The 14533-nt window shown below is 45.6% G+C and overlaps 1 protein-coding gene and 1 long non-coding RNA gene across 15 annotated transcripts in view; one reads left to right on the forward strand and one right to left on the reverse strand.

Annotated features, from left to right (window-relative positions):
* The window catches only part of Frem1 (FRAS1 related extracellular matrix 1), a 160659-nt gene extending 151026 nt beyond the window's left edge, over positions 1-9633 (reverse strand). For 5 of the 14 annotated variants that reach the window (XR_009585142.1, XR_009585140.1, XR_009585141.1 and 2 more), the window contains exon 1: positions 9353-9629. The gene's annotated coding sequence lies outside the window, so the exon portion shown is untranslated. Of the gene's footprint in view, positions 1-5618; positions 8140-9287 lie in introns of those variants that run through there. The other 9 variants (XR_009585143.1, XM_060365787.1, XM_060365788.1 and 6 more) reach the window with 6 other exon arrangements.
* A 95-nt stretch (positions 9634-9728) lies between these two features.
* On the forward strand, positions 9729-14298 carry LOC132646824 (uncharacterized). Its single transcript, XR_009585145.1, has 2 exons — positions 9729-10359; positions 12653-14298. It is a non-coding gene; the product is annotated as an uncharacterized LOC132646824 (long non-coding RNA).
* The last annotated feature ends 235 nt before the right edge of the window (positions 14299-14533 follow it).

Consider the following 14533-nt stretch of genomic DNA (forward strand, 5'->3'; position numbering starts at 1 on the left):
TGAGCCACCATGTGGGTGCTGGGAACTGAACGTTGGTCTTCTGCACAAGCAATAAACGTTCTTAACCGTTGAGCTATCTATCCAGCCCTTTACAGTTTAGTAGCCTTTAAAACAGATCCATTAAGCTATCCTTTAACATGCCTCAGGAGTTAGGTTGAATGGATTCTTCTCTGGGCCCTTAGTAGGGCCAGAACACTGTCCATGCTGTAACACTGGGCCCTCAGAAACAGAGAAGAAGGCAAGAGAGCAGGCTGGCCCATCTCACTCCTGGGGCATGCAGGGCCAGCTGTGGTTTTAGCAGATTTTCAGCTCCAGCCACTGCAGGGATCAGCACCTAAGTAACTGGTAAGCACCAGCAGATCTCACTGCCCCGGGCTGTGACCCCATGCTGACCCCCGTTGGAATGCAGAGACTTGCCAGTGTTGGTTAAAGCAGGCTCTGCCACAGTGCGCTGGGTGGCTCACAGAGCCTAATGGCATTAGGAAATGTGAAACTTAATCTGTCTCCTCTACAGACTTCAGCCGTAAAGAGCATGGGGGCGCAGTGTCTTGGGCAGCATAGTTAAAGACAATTCGATTTCTTGCTCAAAAACAACATCTCCAATGTCAATCTCCCAAGTGTCACAAGCCTAAAGTAATCCAAATGTCTGATTCTGCATCTGATTGAACAAAGATATGCAGGAGTTTGGGATAATGTATAAGAATGACGTGTGATAACTGAACATCAGGGAGAAATATTTTAAGAGGAAATACGGAGCACTTTTGGCTCAACACACTTGGGGCATGTTCTAGATACAAACAGAATATACTCAAAACGCTGGTGTGGAGCTGGAAAGATGGCTCAGTGAGTAAAGCACCTGCCATGCAACCATGAGGGTCTGAGTTCTGATCCCCAGAACCCACATAAAGCTCAGCGTGCTGATGTCGTTAGTCCCAGCACCCTTACCGCGAGACACCAGGCAGAGACAGAAGACTGCACAGCACCAGGGCAGGGATGAGCTAGACTCTGCTTACATACAGTGGAAGGTCAGAAGTAACACCTAAGGTTGACCTCTGACCCCACACCTGTGCCAGCACACACACACACTCACAATAAAACAGGGGGCTGGAGAGGTGGCTCAGTGGTTAAGAGCACTGGCTTCTCTTCCAGAGAGCTCAAGTTGAGTCCCCAGAACCCACACTGGGCTGCTCACCATCACCCGTCACTCCAGCTTGACAGGACCCAGTGATTTCTTCTGGTCTGGACAGACAATTGCACTCACGTACACGTGTCTCCACACAGCTGCACATCCGTACGTACAATTTAAAACAAACTAAATCATTAAATAAAGGGACCGCCTGCTCGAAGTTTGTCTTGCAAGATCAGCATAGTCACTCTGGGCATAATGTACACAAAAGCATTTCACACTGTGGCATTGTTGAGCGCTGGGTGAAAGGCCCTCCTGTGAAACAGACGCTGACGCGCCTGTCTTGCCAAGATTTGGCCAGTGACGTTGCGGCTCCTTTCCTGGGTTTTGCTTTGTTCAGCTCAGCCAGTGCCAGGACACCGATCATGTCATCTTGAGCCAAAGGCATCATGTAGGCAGACCACACTGCGAATAAGCATCCCTGGCTGAGCTTTAGTCCTCTGCCTCTGCCCCAAAGGAATCGGACGGTTCTGTGAAGGCTTATGCAGGCCTGAATTAGTAACAACAGCACAGGGATTAAAAAGCACCGCAAATACCCACCCTCGGAAAGGGAGTCCCATCCCTAGCTTTGTATTACAGGTGATGGTGCAAGCATCATTTGTCAGTGTTTCTGATTTCATTCCTGTGGGCGGAGCTCAGTCACCTCAGTTTGAAAGAGCTACAGGGGGCTCCGGTGAAGGAACCGGGCTGGAGAACCACAGCTGTGAACTGAAAACAGTGTCTTCCTCTTCTGTAAGTCCAGGAAGAGGTAAAAGAAACTTTAGCCTTCAAAGACTGAAGTCGGGATCTTGGGTCTGAGAGAGCCCGCAGGGTTAGGGAGTCTGGGGGTCAGAGGAAAGAAAGCAGGTGGGACTGCAAGTGAGGATGCTACTGCAGGATCAGCAGCAGAGCCAGTGTGAGGCGCCTTGGCAGAGCTGGTGTGCGGGAGACAGGGAGATGATGCATGTGGGGTGATTAAACTATGAGGAGAATGTGTCATTCACACGGTTTAGCTCATCTCTCTCTGCAGACAGAGTCTGTGTGCAAACATGTACTAAGAAAAGGTGTTAGCCACGCTCCTTACGTTTTGTCCGTAGAAAGATTTTTTTACCTGTAATTTTAAGATGAAATAGAAATGGGTATGTTGAGGTTGAGTAACAGCTCTTATAATCATTTCTTACAAAATAATTGAAAAGCTTAGGAGATAAAAGGCTATTTGGTTTGTTACCAGCTACACACAAAAACGAACCTAACACCTTTGGATTTATAAATGAAAAACCACACACAGTTTAACCCCCCTTGGTTTCTTCGGTACTAATTCCTGTAGATTCTTCAGTGAAATAGTGGAATTTTCCTACACTCCCTTACAACGCGTTGTGACTTGCTCATGCTCTTCAGTCTTAACTCGCCTTACCTCCAGCTTCTGTGTGAAGAAAGTAACCTGTTCTACCCTATACCACCACCACCACAACAACAACAAGGTAAATCTTTTGAAGGGAGAAAGGGGCTTAATTCCTATTTTTAATAAAGTATATTTCTTAAATTAAGATAAACCGTGATGATAATTTCTCTCTGTGGACAGATTTCATGTACAAATATGTACTAAGTATAAGCTGAGCTCCTCACTTCTTGTCTGTGGAAAGAATTGCAGCCTGTAATATGTCATGTATTATTTGAGCTTTCTCGGCCTCAATGCAGTTGTCCTTGTTATTGTTTCAATTAATAGAAGTTCTCGACGCTTCATACTTCTAGCACCCAGTGTGCCTCAATACGACGCTGTCCTAAGGCCTGATGTCTTAAAGTCTCAATTCGAGATCTCTCAGGTCACAGAGCTCACAGGTCAGCCACACACGCTGTCTTTACACACTGGGCAGCCTGTGAGTGCCAATTCGCTATAAAAAGCACTGTGCCCATGTCTCTGTTCCATGGACTCACATAGTTGTCATCCTTCCCTGTGCTCACTGTAGGCAGATAGCGGCGTAGGGAAGATGGGAGTTAGGATCCAGAATCCTCCTACCAATAGTTCGCACAGGCTGGGATTTCCACACGCTACGTGGGACCTACCACCAAAGGAAGTTACACAGCCACAGATCAGGAAATAGCTCTTCACTGGGAATAAATGAAGGCCACAGATCCTGACAATGCAATGCATCAACCATTAGTGAGGCAGGCCACAGCGCATCTGCAACACAAAAATGATACTCGGGGTACCACACACCGAGGCTCCACACGCTGCTCCCTCCTAGTTGGAGCCATCAAATCAGCACCACATGGGTTTTATGGCCAAATGAGAAAGATGAAATGGGTTCCATCTGGGGCTTTTGAAAGATAATACCAAAGTACAAAGCTAGTCAGAAATCTTGCTTGAGGAAATTTCTCTGAGCCCCTAGCCTGCAGCCAGACACCAAGTCCAGAACACACCATGAGCTGATTTTGCAAATAGAGCTTTGTGTATGTATGTCTCTTAGTTAGGGTTTTATTACTGGGAAGAGACACCATGGCCAAGGCAACTCTTAGGAATGAGAACATTTAATTGGGGCTGGCTTACAGTTTCAGAGGTTTAGTCCGTTATCATCATGGCAGAAAACATGACAGCATCCTGACCAACTTGGTGCTGGGGACAGTGCCAAAAGTTCTACATCTTGATCCACCCGTCTCAGTACCACACTGAGAGTAGCTTGAGCATAGGAGACCTTAAAGCTTGCCTCCACAGTGGCACCCTTCCTCTAGGAAGACCGCATCGACTCGAGGCCACACCTCCTAACAGTGCCACTCCCTATGGGCCCAGCATTCAAACACAGGAATCTACAGGAGCCGTTCCTGTCCAAACCAGCACACTATGGCTTTCATTCCGGCTTATTTCTCCTCAGTGTCTCAAAAATCTGGAAGATCACCTAAAACCAAACGGTGGTGGTGCTGACCCGGCTTCACGGTAAACATGGTGTGAACAGGAGGAGTGGCACCGTGTCAGGCTCCTTCTTTTGCTGTTAAAACAGTCAAACAGCCACTTAATTCCCATCCTTCTACTTATGCAGAGCCCTCGGGTCAATGCTGAGTTAAGCACCAATCAGTACCTGGAGCAGCGGCTCCACTCATCAAGCAATGTCTAAAGGCTCAGGGCACCAGCTCCTTTCATATTTCAGTAAACACCATGTGGTTTCATTCAGATCTGGGGTATGAAAGCAGAAGCCACAGGCGGCAGATCCGAGTCACACTCAGTGACATGTGGTGAGCAGTCGTCCCGTTCCTCCAGATGAAGGAAACACTGAAGGAGGAGAAGGCCAAGCGAACGAAGGTAAAGGAAGCAAGGGAAAGACTATTGGACCTGCAACTTGAAATGGCTTGTTAGAGCTTTAACTGTGGGGGGACTGCTCCTCACGCCACAGCCTTCAAGGATGTTGCGCTCCTGTTAAAGGGACAGCTTTCTACCACCTGTGACATTATGGCTTCCCCTCTCACAGAAACCCTTCCCATTTGTTAACACCAGTGAAGTGCCTGCCCTAAGATGCTCTACAACCTGATCGTCTCCCTTGGAAATTTTTCTCTGTGTCTTTGTAGAAGACCATTTGTCCTGTGCTATGTACTTGCCTGTGAGTTTTGAAGGCGGGGCACTAGGTTGTCTGTGGCAGAGAGTAGTTCAATGAATGGATTAAAAAAATGAAACCAATAGTGACTGAGTTTTTGTCAAAACAAGAAAATGCATGATACCACCTAGATACTGCCATGATTACAGGTTACAGAAACACTATAACCAGGTTCTTCTTTAAAGGAAAAGAAGAGAAAAGGTAGATGAGAGGGAAGGAGGAGAGAAAGAGATCATTTCTATGCCTCTTAGTGCCATTTTTCACTTTCTCTGATTAAGTCCCCCAATAAAGCTATAGAAGACAAACTTATCCAACTCACAGACAGTACAAATCTTTGAGAGCTGATTGCTGTCACTGAGGACATAATCTAGATTCACAGCCTTGATAATCTGAGATTGGAATGATGGACTCAGGCCAGTGCATAAGCTTTTAGTATGCAGAAATGTGTAATTCTATATCTCCAAAATTAAGTGCATATGTATGAGAAAAAGCAGACCTGTTTTGGCAGTAATTGGAAGGGGGTGCCTCCAATTGTTCGAGGAAGTCAACCTTACCACAGCCATAGGGTAAAGAAGCAGCAAGAAGCAGGGGAAGGCTGAACTGACTTCATCGGTGTCCCCCAGCATTGAGAAGAGTTCAGTTCTTTGTCAGGGGGAAAGAGTAGGGATCACGTACTCTCTGGATTCCGCTTAGGGTGTGAGATTGGTCCCTTCCTCCCAGGCATTTCTTGTACCACCATCTTCTGGTCACTGACCTGCTGGCCAAGCGTAATTTCTGTCTTACCTTAAACTCACCTTGCCAGCTCCTGAGTGTCTCTAGACCGTGCAGCCTCTCTTCCCAACTGCCCAATTCCCCACTGCCTCACTCACCTGGCTAAATCCTGTTTCCTTCAGACCTCACTCTCCCAGGGCAGCTCTATCTGCTCATGTGGAATCCAGCAGTGATTGATGTACCACTACTGAAGCAGCCTTAAAAGTTCCTGCCCTGTAAGCATCTTCAAGATAAAGACCAGGACTCTTCTGCTCACTCAAGTTTCTCCAGGGCTGGCACTGGGGACTGTGCAGAGAAAGTCAACAAGTATCAGTTGCATAACCGACTCCAGAGAAACATCAGGAATGTAAAAGTGTCAGTGCAGGAGGAAAGACAGGAGCTCATGCTCTTCCTGTTTCAGTAGCTTTGTCTCTCCATTTATTGCTAGTTTCAGACTTACAAGGCTGCGACCCCAGAGTTTCAAATTCTCAAGCACACATTTCTCCCTGAAAATGAAGCAGTTGCTACAATAAACTGAGATGAGATGCCGGGACATGGGTCTCAGGAGACAAAGGTGTGTTTCCTTATTCCAAGTGAAGACAGCACAGCATCTGTAAGCAATGGGCAGCTGATAACATTTGATGGAAAGCAGAGTTGAGCCCCAGCGTGCAGGCCCAGTGTCAGTCCTAGAGAGTGTTTATCTACTCCCTGTCTCTCGGGACCAGACAGGAAAATGAAATTGAGAAATTGACATGCAACCTGAGCCTCCTTCAAATGATGCCCAAGAGGGGTTTTTCTAAGCATCTTCTAACACACATTCCCAAATATCACCAACCCTGTGAAAACAGACAAGCCTAATGGAAAAAAACAAACAGCCAATTGTGTTTGTCTTCTGCAAAAAACTTACCAACGAGGGGCAGGAACACTATGTTAAGCATGTGCTTCCTTTGCAAGATCCCAGTCCTCAGCCTGAGGTCAACGGTCTACCTACAGATAGAGGCTGGAGGCTGCATTTGTCAGAAAAGACACAGCTCTCTCCTATCCTGATGGCCAGATTTTAAAGCCCTTTGAAACAATGCTGCATTCATGGAGGTAATAGGAGCTACATCACAGACAAAATATAGACAACCAAGATTCCATCTGAGAGTTGGGAGTGGGGGGGAGGGTTGTTTGCTTTTTGTTTTCTCCAGGCACCTCAAAGGCCTCTGGTTGAGCCTCTCACTAAGTTGCACAAAAGCCGTGGAGCGTTTTGAATGGAAGGGTCAGGTTGCAGTGAGCTGTGGAAGGACAAGCCCTGGTCAGACCACCCAGCTCTCCAAAGAGGGAGCTACATCAGATTTGGACAAGATAAGAGAGTGCCCTCCTGTGTGACCTGGCCCAGAGAGACAGCCTTTCTAGGGAGTTACTTGATTTGTGAGGAGTGGCTGTGTACTCTGATATGGTGACAATTGTCTAACTTGTCCAGTGATCCTGGTCTTTGTGAGAGTAAAATTTAGAAGATACAAGGAAGATCTTTGGAGGAAAGCGGTAAAATGAATCTGAGCCTACCTCGAGAATAGAGTTCATACTCCATATCTGCATTTAGAAGTCAGAGCTAGTCAACGTTAGAACAATATCCAAACGGGGGTGGGGTGGGGGGTGGGGAGGCTGGGTATGCAGCTCAGAGGCAAGGTTGGTTTTGACCCCAGCTTGGAAGAGAAGGAAGGAGAGTCGGTGGACCCCTCTTTTTACTAACAGAAGAAGGGACATTTAGAGCAGGTGGCTAGTCTGGCAACAGCTGAGACTGGAAACACGGTGAGGGCAAGGGCCCTGACCATGCCATCTGTATTGGTCATTTTGAAATACTTAGAAATTAGCACTGTGCTTGGTTTAAGCAGGGAGCGAGAAAGGGGCCCTGATATGCACACCCTGCTTACTTTCTACTGTAGATGCTGAGTGTCATAAAATGCAGGGATGGGGTTGGAGGCTGTGCTGGCTTTCACATGCTGTCATGTGTGGGCGGCAGCAAGAAGAGCCACTTCCTGTTCAGCCACTGAGGGTGGGCCTAAGGCAAACTCAGTCAGTAGGAATAGATTCCCGCACTCTTCCAAGAAATCCAGCTTCATCCAGCCTGGCCCCAACATCAGAGTACCCCCAGATAGTAAATAACACCCGCCCCCCCAAAATAAAATTTCCAAAACAAGCCTTGCTTAGCTCTGAGGGGCCAGTCAGGCTGTGCAGCCCCACACCTGACAGCAAGGTATCTCAGGACCTGTACACAAATCGCTTTCAATCATGGCAACAGAGAGGCAGACCAAAGGGAAACTAGGTGAGAAATCTGGTTAGAAAGCCCTGCTTTGGCAGTCAAGAATGCAAGTTTCTGTTGAACCCAAGTCATGTTCAGCATCAACTTAAGCTCAGGCTTATTACTTGGACATAAAGTTCGACATTAACTTAACTAAGTGCATGACAAGAACGTAAATGCCAAGAACACTGTACGGCAGTGATTACTCAAATGTAGTATCACTGTATCAGATTGACATGTGAAGATTCTTGGCCCTATACTGGGTCTAAAAACCTTTGATGGTAGGGGCTAAAAATCTTTTCACCAAGTCTAAAAGGAGTCTCTCTCTTTCTCTTCCTCCCTCCCTTTCTCTTCCTCTCCCTCTCTCCCTCTTCCTCTCCTTCTCTCTCTTCCTCCTTCTTCCTCTCCCTCTCTCCTCCCTCTCTCTCTTTCCCTTCATCCCTCCCTTTTCCCCATCCCCCTCTTACTAAGACAGTCCTGTTATGCTGTCCAAGCTAGCCTTGAACTTGTGATCCTCCTGCCATAGCCTCCTGAGTGCAGGGATTAGATGTGGGAGCCAACTGGCTTAAATTCTTATCTGCATTAGGTTTTGAGAATCCAGAATGAAGAGAAAGAACAGATGCAGCTACAATCACCCAGAAGGCATTTTATCAAGTAGACAGGCACTAGGAGATGCTAACATGAGACTTCTCATGCTTTGGGAGGGGATCCAGGAAGGTCATGATTTTCCAGAGTAGAAGCTTGAAGAGCAGCTGGTGGGTCTCTCCTTGGGTCTGCAAAGCAGCCCTGAAGAGGTTAATCTCTCCAGCAACACTCCCACCCATAAACACACTCGTCAACACTGAACACTATAGTAAACGAAACCCAGAAACTAAAATTAACTGCCTTGAAAATGATTTCTGTGACCCCGATGAAGACTCACAGAAATTACTTAGTACAGCACTGAAGTTTCTGGACCACAGCTCAATCAGGAGCTAAAAGAACCTGAACAATAACCACACTTCAGAACAATGATTTCTTTGCCTCCCTCTCACTGCCTTTCATCACTACAAAACAAGACTCACACTAAAACAGCATATCCAAATGTAATTAGGCTTCGCAGAGGTTCCCAGAGACCACCCGTGTTCTAGACCTTTAGATCCTGGGGATGTTATCTGCCCCGTTAATTTTGCATCTTTTCTCTTTTCCATCTCCTTTAGCTGAGAGAAAATAAATACTCTTCTTCAGGAAAATTTTCCACAAAAATGTAAAGCAGTTACTTCCTTGATGGGTGCCCCTAGGGGTGGACTCAGTAGAGTCTCAGCAGAGGCTGAGAGGCCAATTCCACCCCTGGCATTTGGTTTGGTAACACACAAGTGCCGCCTCCTGAGTTAACAGAATTAAAGTTTTGCAAGCTGCCAGGCAGCCTTAGCTCACTGTTGCTCACAGCTGCCTACCTCTGGGGCATGATGCTAACAGAGCATTCCCAGTCAAGAGCAAACAAGCGCAGGAAGCCGGTACTTACAGCTAGAGGTTTTCTTTCCAAGCCAAAAGCTAGACACCCCTGGATGTGGAGGGCTGGTCACTAACCTGGTAGTCAGGCTTAAAGAACTGTCAGAGGAAGAGGGAGGAAAAACATCCCAGCAAATGAGGAGAGCCGAAATTCCAGTCTTTCAAGCCAGCTGAGTTTACGCTTTCTTTGTACTAAAAATCCATTAACCCACACGACACAAATAGGTAGAGAACTGGAGTTCCCAAACACACTGTTTTGCTGGTCTCCTCCAAAGCCGCCGCTGTGGCTCTGAAAACTTACTGCCCCAGTGCCAAGTTTCTGGCCTCCCCAGAGAAGGGCGTGTTAAGGAAGGCGTGGCAACTGTTTGCAGGGAGCCCGACCTCCCGCCGGAGAGCCTCAGCTCCCATTCCTGCTGCTGGTTGGTCAGCAGGGACAAAACTGGGCTTTTGTTAATTAATAGGTCGGGTGCTTCTCTTCTCAGCTTCCTTCCTCACTCTTACCGCTGGCTGAGCTGAAGCAGTCGCTTCTGACAGCACACACACACACACACACACACACACACACACACACACGAGATAGAGGCAGGATTCACTCTGACACCCGTGCAATCACGAAGGCTCATGATGCACGAACATACAGACTCTTCAAACACGCCTACCCCTGCACCTTTTCTCCTGGAGGCAGTTTGGCCCTAAAAGGTCCTTATTCAAATTCCGAGGCCATGCTCAGCTTTGTGAGGGGGTGGGGGAGGGGACTGGCCCTTTTGAACTTTTGTCACAGTATTTAAAGGAAGAGATGCAAGAATGAGTCTAAATTCTCGGAGTCTGACCTTGGAAAACCACTTAGCTCTCCGTTTGCGAAGGATTTCATGTGTCTGCCGAGTCAGGGAACATTAAGAAGGTGCCCTCTCAACGGTGATTCTTTCAGCTAATCTCAGAATCTATCCAAGAAACTGCCTCCCTGTGTTTCATTCCCACCGGAGGGAAAAGCAGTCCACTTTCTGGCTGAATTTCTCAAGGAGAAGTTGGAGGAGGATCTCCCTACGGGAAACAGCATTTACAGACCCAACAGCCCAAAACAAAAGGTACTGCAAACCCAAAAGACACAGAAACACAAGGGTTAGTGTGAGGGTCGGAAGGTGACAAGACAGGCTTTGGGAAGGAGCCAACCCAAAGCACTTGGCATCTACATGGTACTAACATATACCAGTAACAGCTAACCCCGGCGAAACAATACTAGATATTAATGTTTTACACCGGTGGTTCTCAACCTTCCTAGAGCTGTGACCCTTTAATACAGCCCCTCATGTTGTGGTGACCCTCAACCATAAAATTATTTTGTCGCTGCTTCATTATTTTAATGCTGTGATTTTGCTACTGTTACAAATCGTAGTATAAATACCTGATATGCGGAATATTTGGTATGTAACCCCTGTGAAAGAGGCATTTGAGCCCAAAGGTATTGCCACCCACAGGTTAAGAACAGATATTTTTCATGGTACTTGTGCATATTCTTAAAGCCAGGAGAACATGTACAGGCCCTTGGTGCCTTTTCAATGTGGTTCTAGGAAAACTTGCTAATGTGGGTACTTTCAATCGACAGTGCCTCTCACCGGCAAAGTCTCAGGTTCTAATCCTAGGAGTGAACAATCACACAGCTAAGAGCTAACCAATACACCCTAAAACATAATCACAAATAATAATGCTTTTCCTATCTTAAGACGTGAATGGTACGAGCCTCTTGATGAAGTCTTGGACTTATTTGAAAACATGAGGCTGAAGCCAGACTTTGGCTGTGCCTTTCTAGAACTCCAGGGTGCTGACCCCCTCCCTGGGGTTTAATGAGCTTTCAGCCAGGGACTGCTGATGAATGGAGGAGCGGGTGCGTGTGTGTGTGTGTGTGTGTGTGTGTGTGTGTGTGTGTGTGTGTGACTGAGACCAGTGCCTGCTCTCAAGAATCTTATAAACCAAGCAAGAATTTAGGTAAGACTGCAGGGCAAGTTGGGACAGTAGCAGCTTGGTGGTAAAGCATGTGGTTCAAGGGATCTGATACCCTGCCCTCTTCTGGCCTCCATGGGCGCACGTGAGCGCTTACACACACACACACACACACACACACACACACAAACTTAAAAATAAAAAATAAATCCCTAATTAAAAAACTACCCACCAAAACCCAAAACCAACCAACAAACAAAAACAACAACAAATGAACTAATAAAAGGAGCAGAGAGCAACCAAAGTATGAAGTACAAATGGCTAATGAACATATTTAAAATGTTAACCTCATTAGCTGGTGGAAAAATGTAAATTAAACTACATTGAGGTTTCTTTTTTACCCCAGCCAGACTAGCAGACATCAAGGAAACAAATGAGAATGCAGGCAAGACGGAACACTCACGTGGGGGGTGGGAATCCAAAGCAGTCCAGCCTGTACAGACACTAACAATAGAGCTCCACGTGACCCAGCCACCCAGGTGTGCCACTGCTGGGTAGTGGCAAGGTCAGCCTATTCAGATATACCCTATCAACCCTTACTGCAGCACTGTCCACCAACCTAGGCGGCCAACAACAGGGGAATGTGTAAAGAAGTTGTGAGATATATATATATAGATATATATATATATATATATATATAAAATGAAACTTTTCAGACATAGAGAAGAATAAAGATATAACATTTGCAGGAAAATGGATGCACCTGGAGATAATTACATTAAGTGTATTATGTCAGTTACGGAATGACAAAAATTACATGTTTCCTCTCACTTGTGGGTCCTAAATTTTATAGGCACATAAAAGTTTTGGGGTTCTTGCTTATTAATAAAATAATCTAGAAATGCATTCACAAGGGAACTGAATACAATTTTATTTGGTTTGAGAGAACAACGGAGTGGACAAGCTATAATTTTTCGGCAGCCAGGAGAAGGAGATGGTTAGGCAGAAAAGAGAAAGCCGTGTCTTTTTAGTTATTTTTCAAGAAATCCAGAAAGCTCAGCAATGAAAGTTGGTGAGCAGCCGCTGGTAGAAAAATGGTGAGAAAGCCCAGATGTCAGGAAAAAGCATGCTTAGAATCTGGTCAGCAGCCAAAAGAAAAAGAGATTTTTAAAGAAAGGAAAATAATATACATATATATTTTTCTAACATTCACTCTCACAGTCAGACTCAGCCTCCCACACACACCGTACCTGTGCTTCTTCCAGCACACTCACCAACCCTACTGTTTTCTGAGTAGCTTGACCTTTTCCTCTTGGAGTTCCATAGTCATGATAACAACGTACTCAGCATTTTTTTTAGCATCCAGTTTCCCCCTTTAACAAACAGTGTTACTGTGAAATGAAGGAGATCTCCTGACACCATCTGTTTCTCTTATTCTAGAGCCACTGGGGCATTTCAGCAGGTGATGGTGATGGCCTCACTGGGTGCCTGGGAAGGGTGCTGACACCACAGTGCCCAGCCGTGTGAGTCATCCTTTTGCAAGGAAGAGAACACAAGCCTCCTTAGAATTCCTGGACTTGGATCCAGTGGGGTTTTTAGCTGTATGTCACCAGCAGTCATTGGACTGAACTATGCTGTGGTCCCTTTTCCATCATCAGCTACGATTACCCGTGGGATTGTAAAGGATCCAGTAGACAAAAATGGATCCAAGAAACTTCATCTCCCTAAAATTTCAAGACAAAAATTAACTTTACAAGGCTTTCTTTCTATGCCACATTAGAACAGTGCCATCCTAGTTTGTTTGTTTGTTTGTTTGTTTGTTTGTTTTTTAACTCCCACTGCCATGGTGTGTGGTGTAGGGTCTAGCCCATGTTTTTCTGTCAAACTGTTATTTCTCTCAATTTCTGTTACAGTATCTTTGAACAAACGAGGGTTTGTCCTGTGTTCTAATGTTCTTAAATAGCCAAACCTCTAGATCTGATTCCTCACTATTCTTAGTAGAATATCAGATGCTTTGTTCAGTCTTGCTTCTTATAATGGCCATTATTTAGAGTTTGATTTACATGTTTATTTATATTTTGAGACAGAATTCGAAGTTGGCCTCAAACATTTGATCCTACTACCACACCCTCTCAAGCACTGGGATTGGAGGTGTATGGCACCTCCCCTGGCCCTTTCCTTGACATTTCAGATGTGTGAGCCAGCGCCCAGTGAGCAATGCGGTTGATTCAGTGCACCACGCGAAGGATGTAAGTGGTCTGATGGACACCTGTCTGACCTCTCTCAGATGGGCACTCGCTCAGACTGCTTGAGTAGTGTATGTAATATTGCCTATTGCAAGTAGCATTCCTAATGTAGCTTCTTGCAGGTAGTGTACTTAATGATGCTGCTTGCGAATAGTGTACTTTATTGTGCTTGTTGCAAGTAGTATACACAAAGTTTTCCATCTCCAATGGTATTTCAGTGACGTTGAGCTTTATAAAACACTTTAGTTACTGGTTTTATTGCAAATAGGAAAAATCAATGACATGTTTAAATTTCTACAAGGAGGCATTTTTTTTCTGCATTCAGAATCTCAGAGGCCATTAGCAAATGAACTGGTCACATGGGTCTTCATTTTAAAGGAGAAATTCAGACCCCAGAAATATGCTCATATTCTCAGAACTGATGACAGAATTGAAATATAAATTCTGGCCCTTTCATCTGAGACCGGATCCCATTGACTTGATATTTCTGAAATGCACCTTTGTGGTAGGACAAGGGGAGGAGCTGTTCAACCTTGGCATTCCCACCTGGAGTGATGTCAAGGAGTCTTCCATGGATGCAAGACAACCAGTGCTCTGAGCTGCTGAGCCACAAGGCAGCTGCGCACTGAGGCCCAGATCTAACAAGGTCTCAGAGATTGGTTCACATGTTTGGGTCTGTCTTCAATATAAATATCACTTGCTGATAACTGAGGAGCCTAGAAAAATCAATAGTTTGAGCAAGTTCATCATGCCTGGCAGCAGAAATAGCACAGGTCATAGGGCCTGGGGTTGAAGGAAAACTTAGATATTTGCTAATTGTGTGTCTGTCTTTCAGAAACTTGATTCCCTGGTACATACAATGTGGTTATTCCTTTGTACGTCTCCAGGACTTAACATGAATTGCAAATAGAACAATATGACTAAACAGCCCCTTGTAACCTCTGAAAGGAGGATCAAATGCTATTAGATTAGTCAATCTGTGTAAAGTAATCATAGATGCAGCAGAATAAACACGTTACAAACAGAAATTATCAACAATAGTCACATTCCTTAGAGGGGAAATGGTACACTTGAA

The sequence above is a fragment of the Meriones unguiculatus genome, chromosome 12 (genome assembly GCF_030254825.1).
Source record: "Meriones unguiculatus strain TT.TT164.6M chromosome 12, Bangor_MerUng_6.1, whole genome shotgun sequence".
NCBI lineage: Eukaryota > Metazoa > Chordata > Mammalia > Rodentia > Muridae > Meriones > Meriones unguiculatus.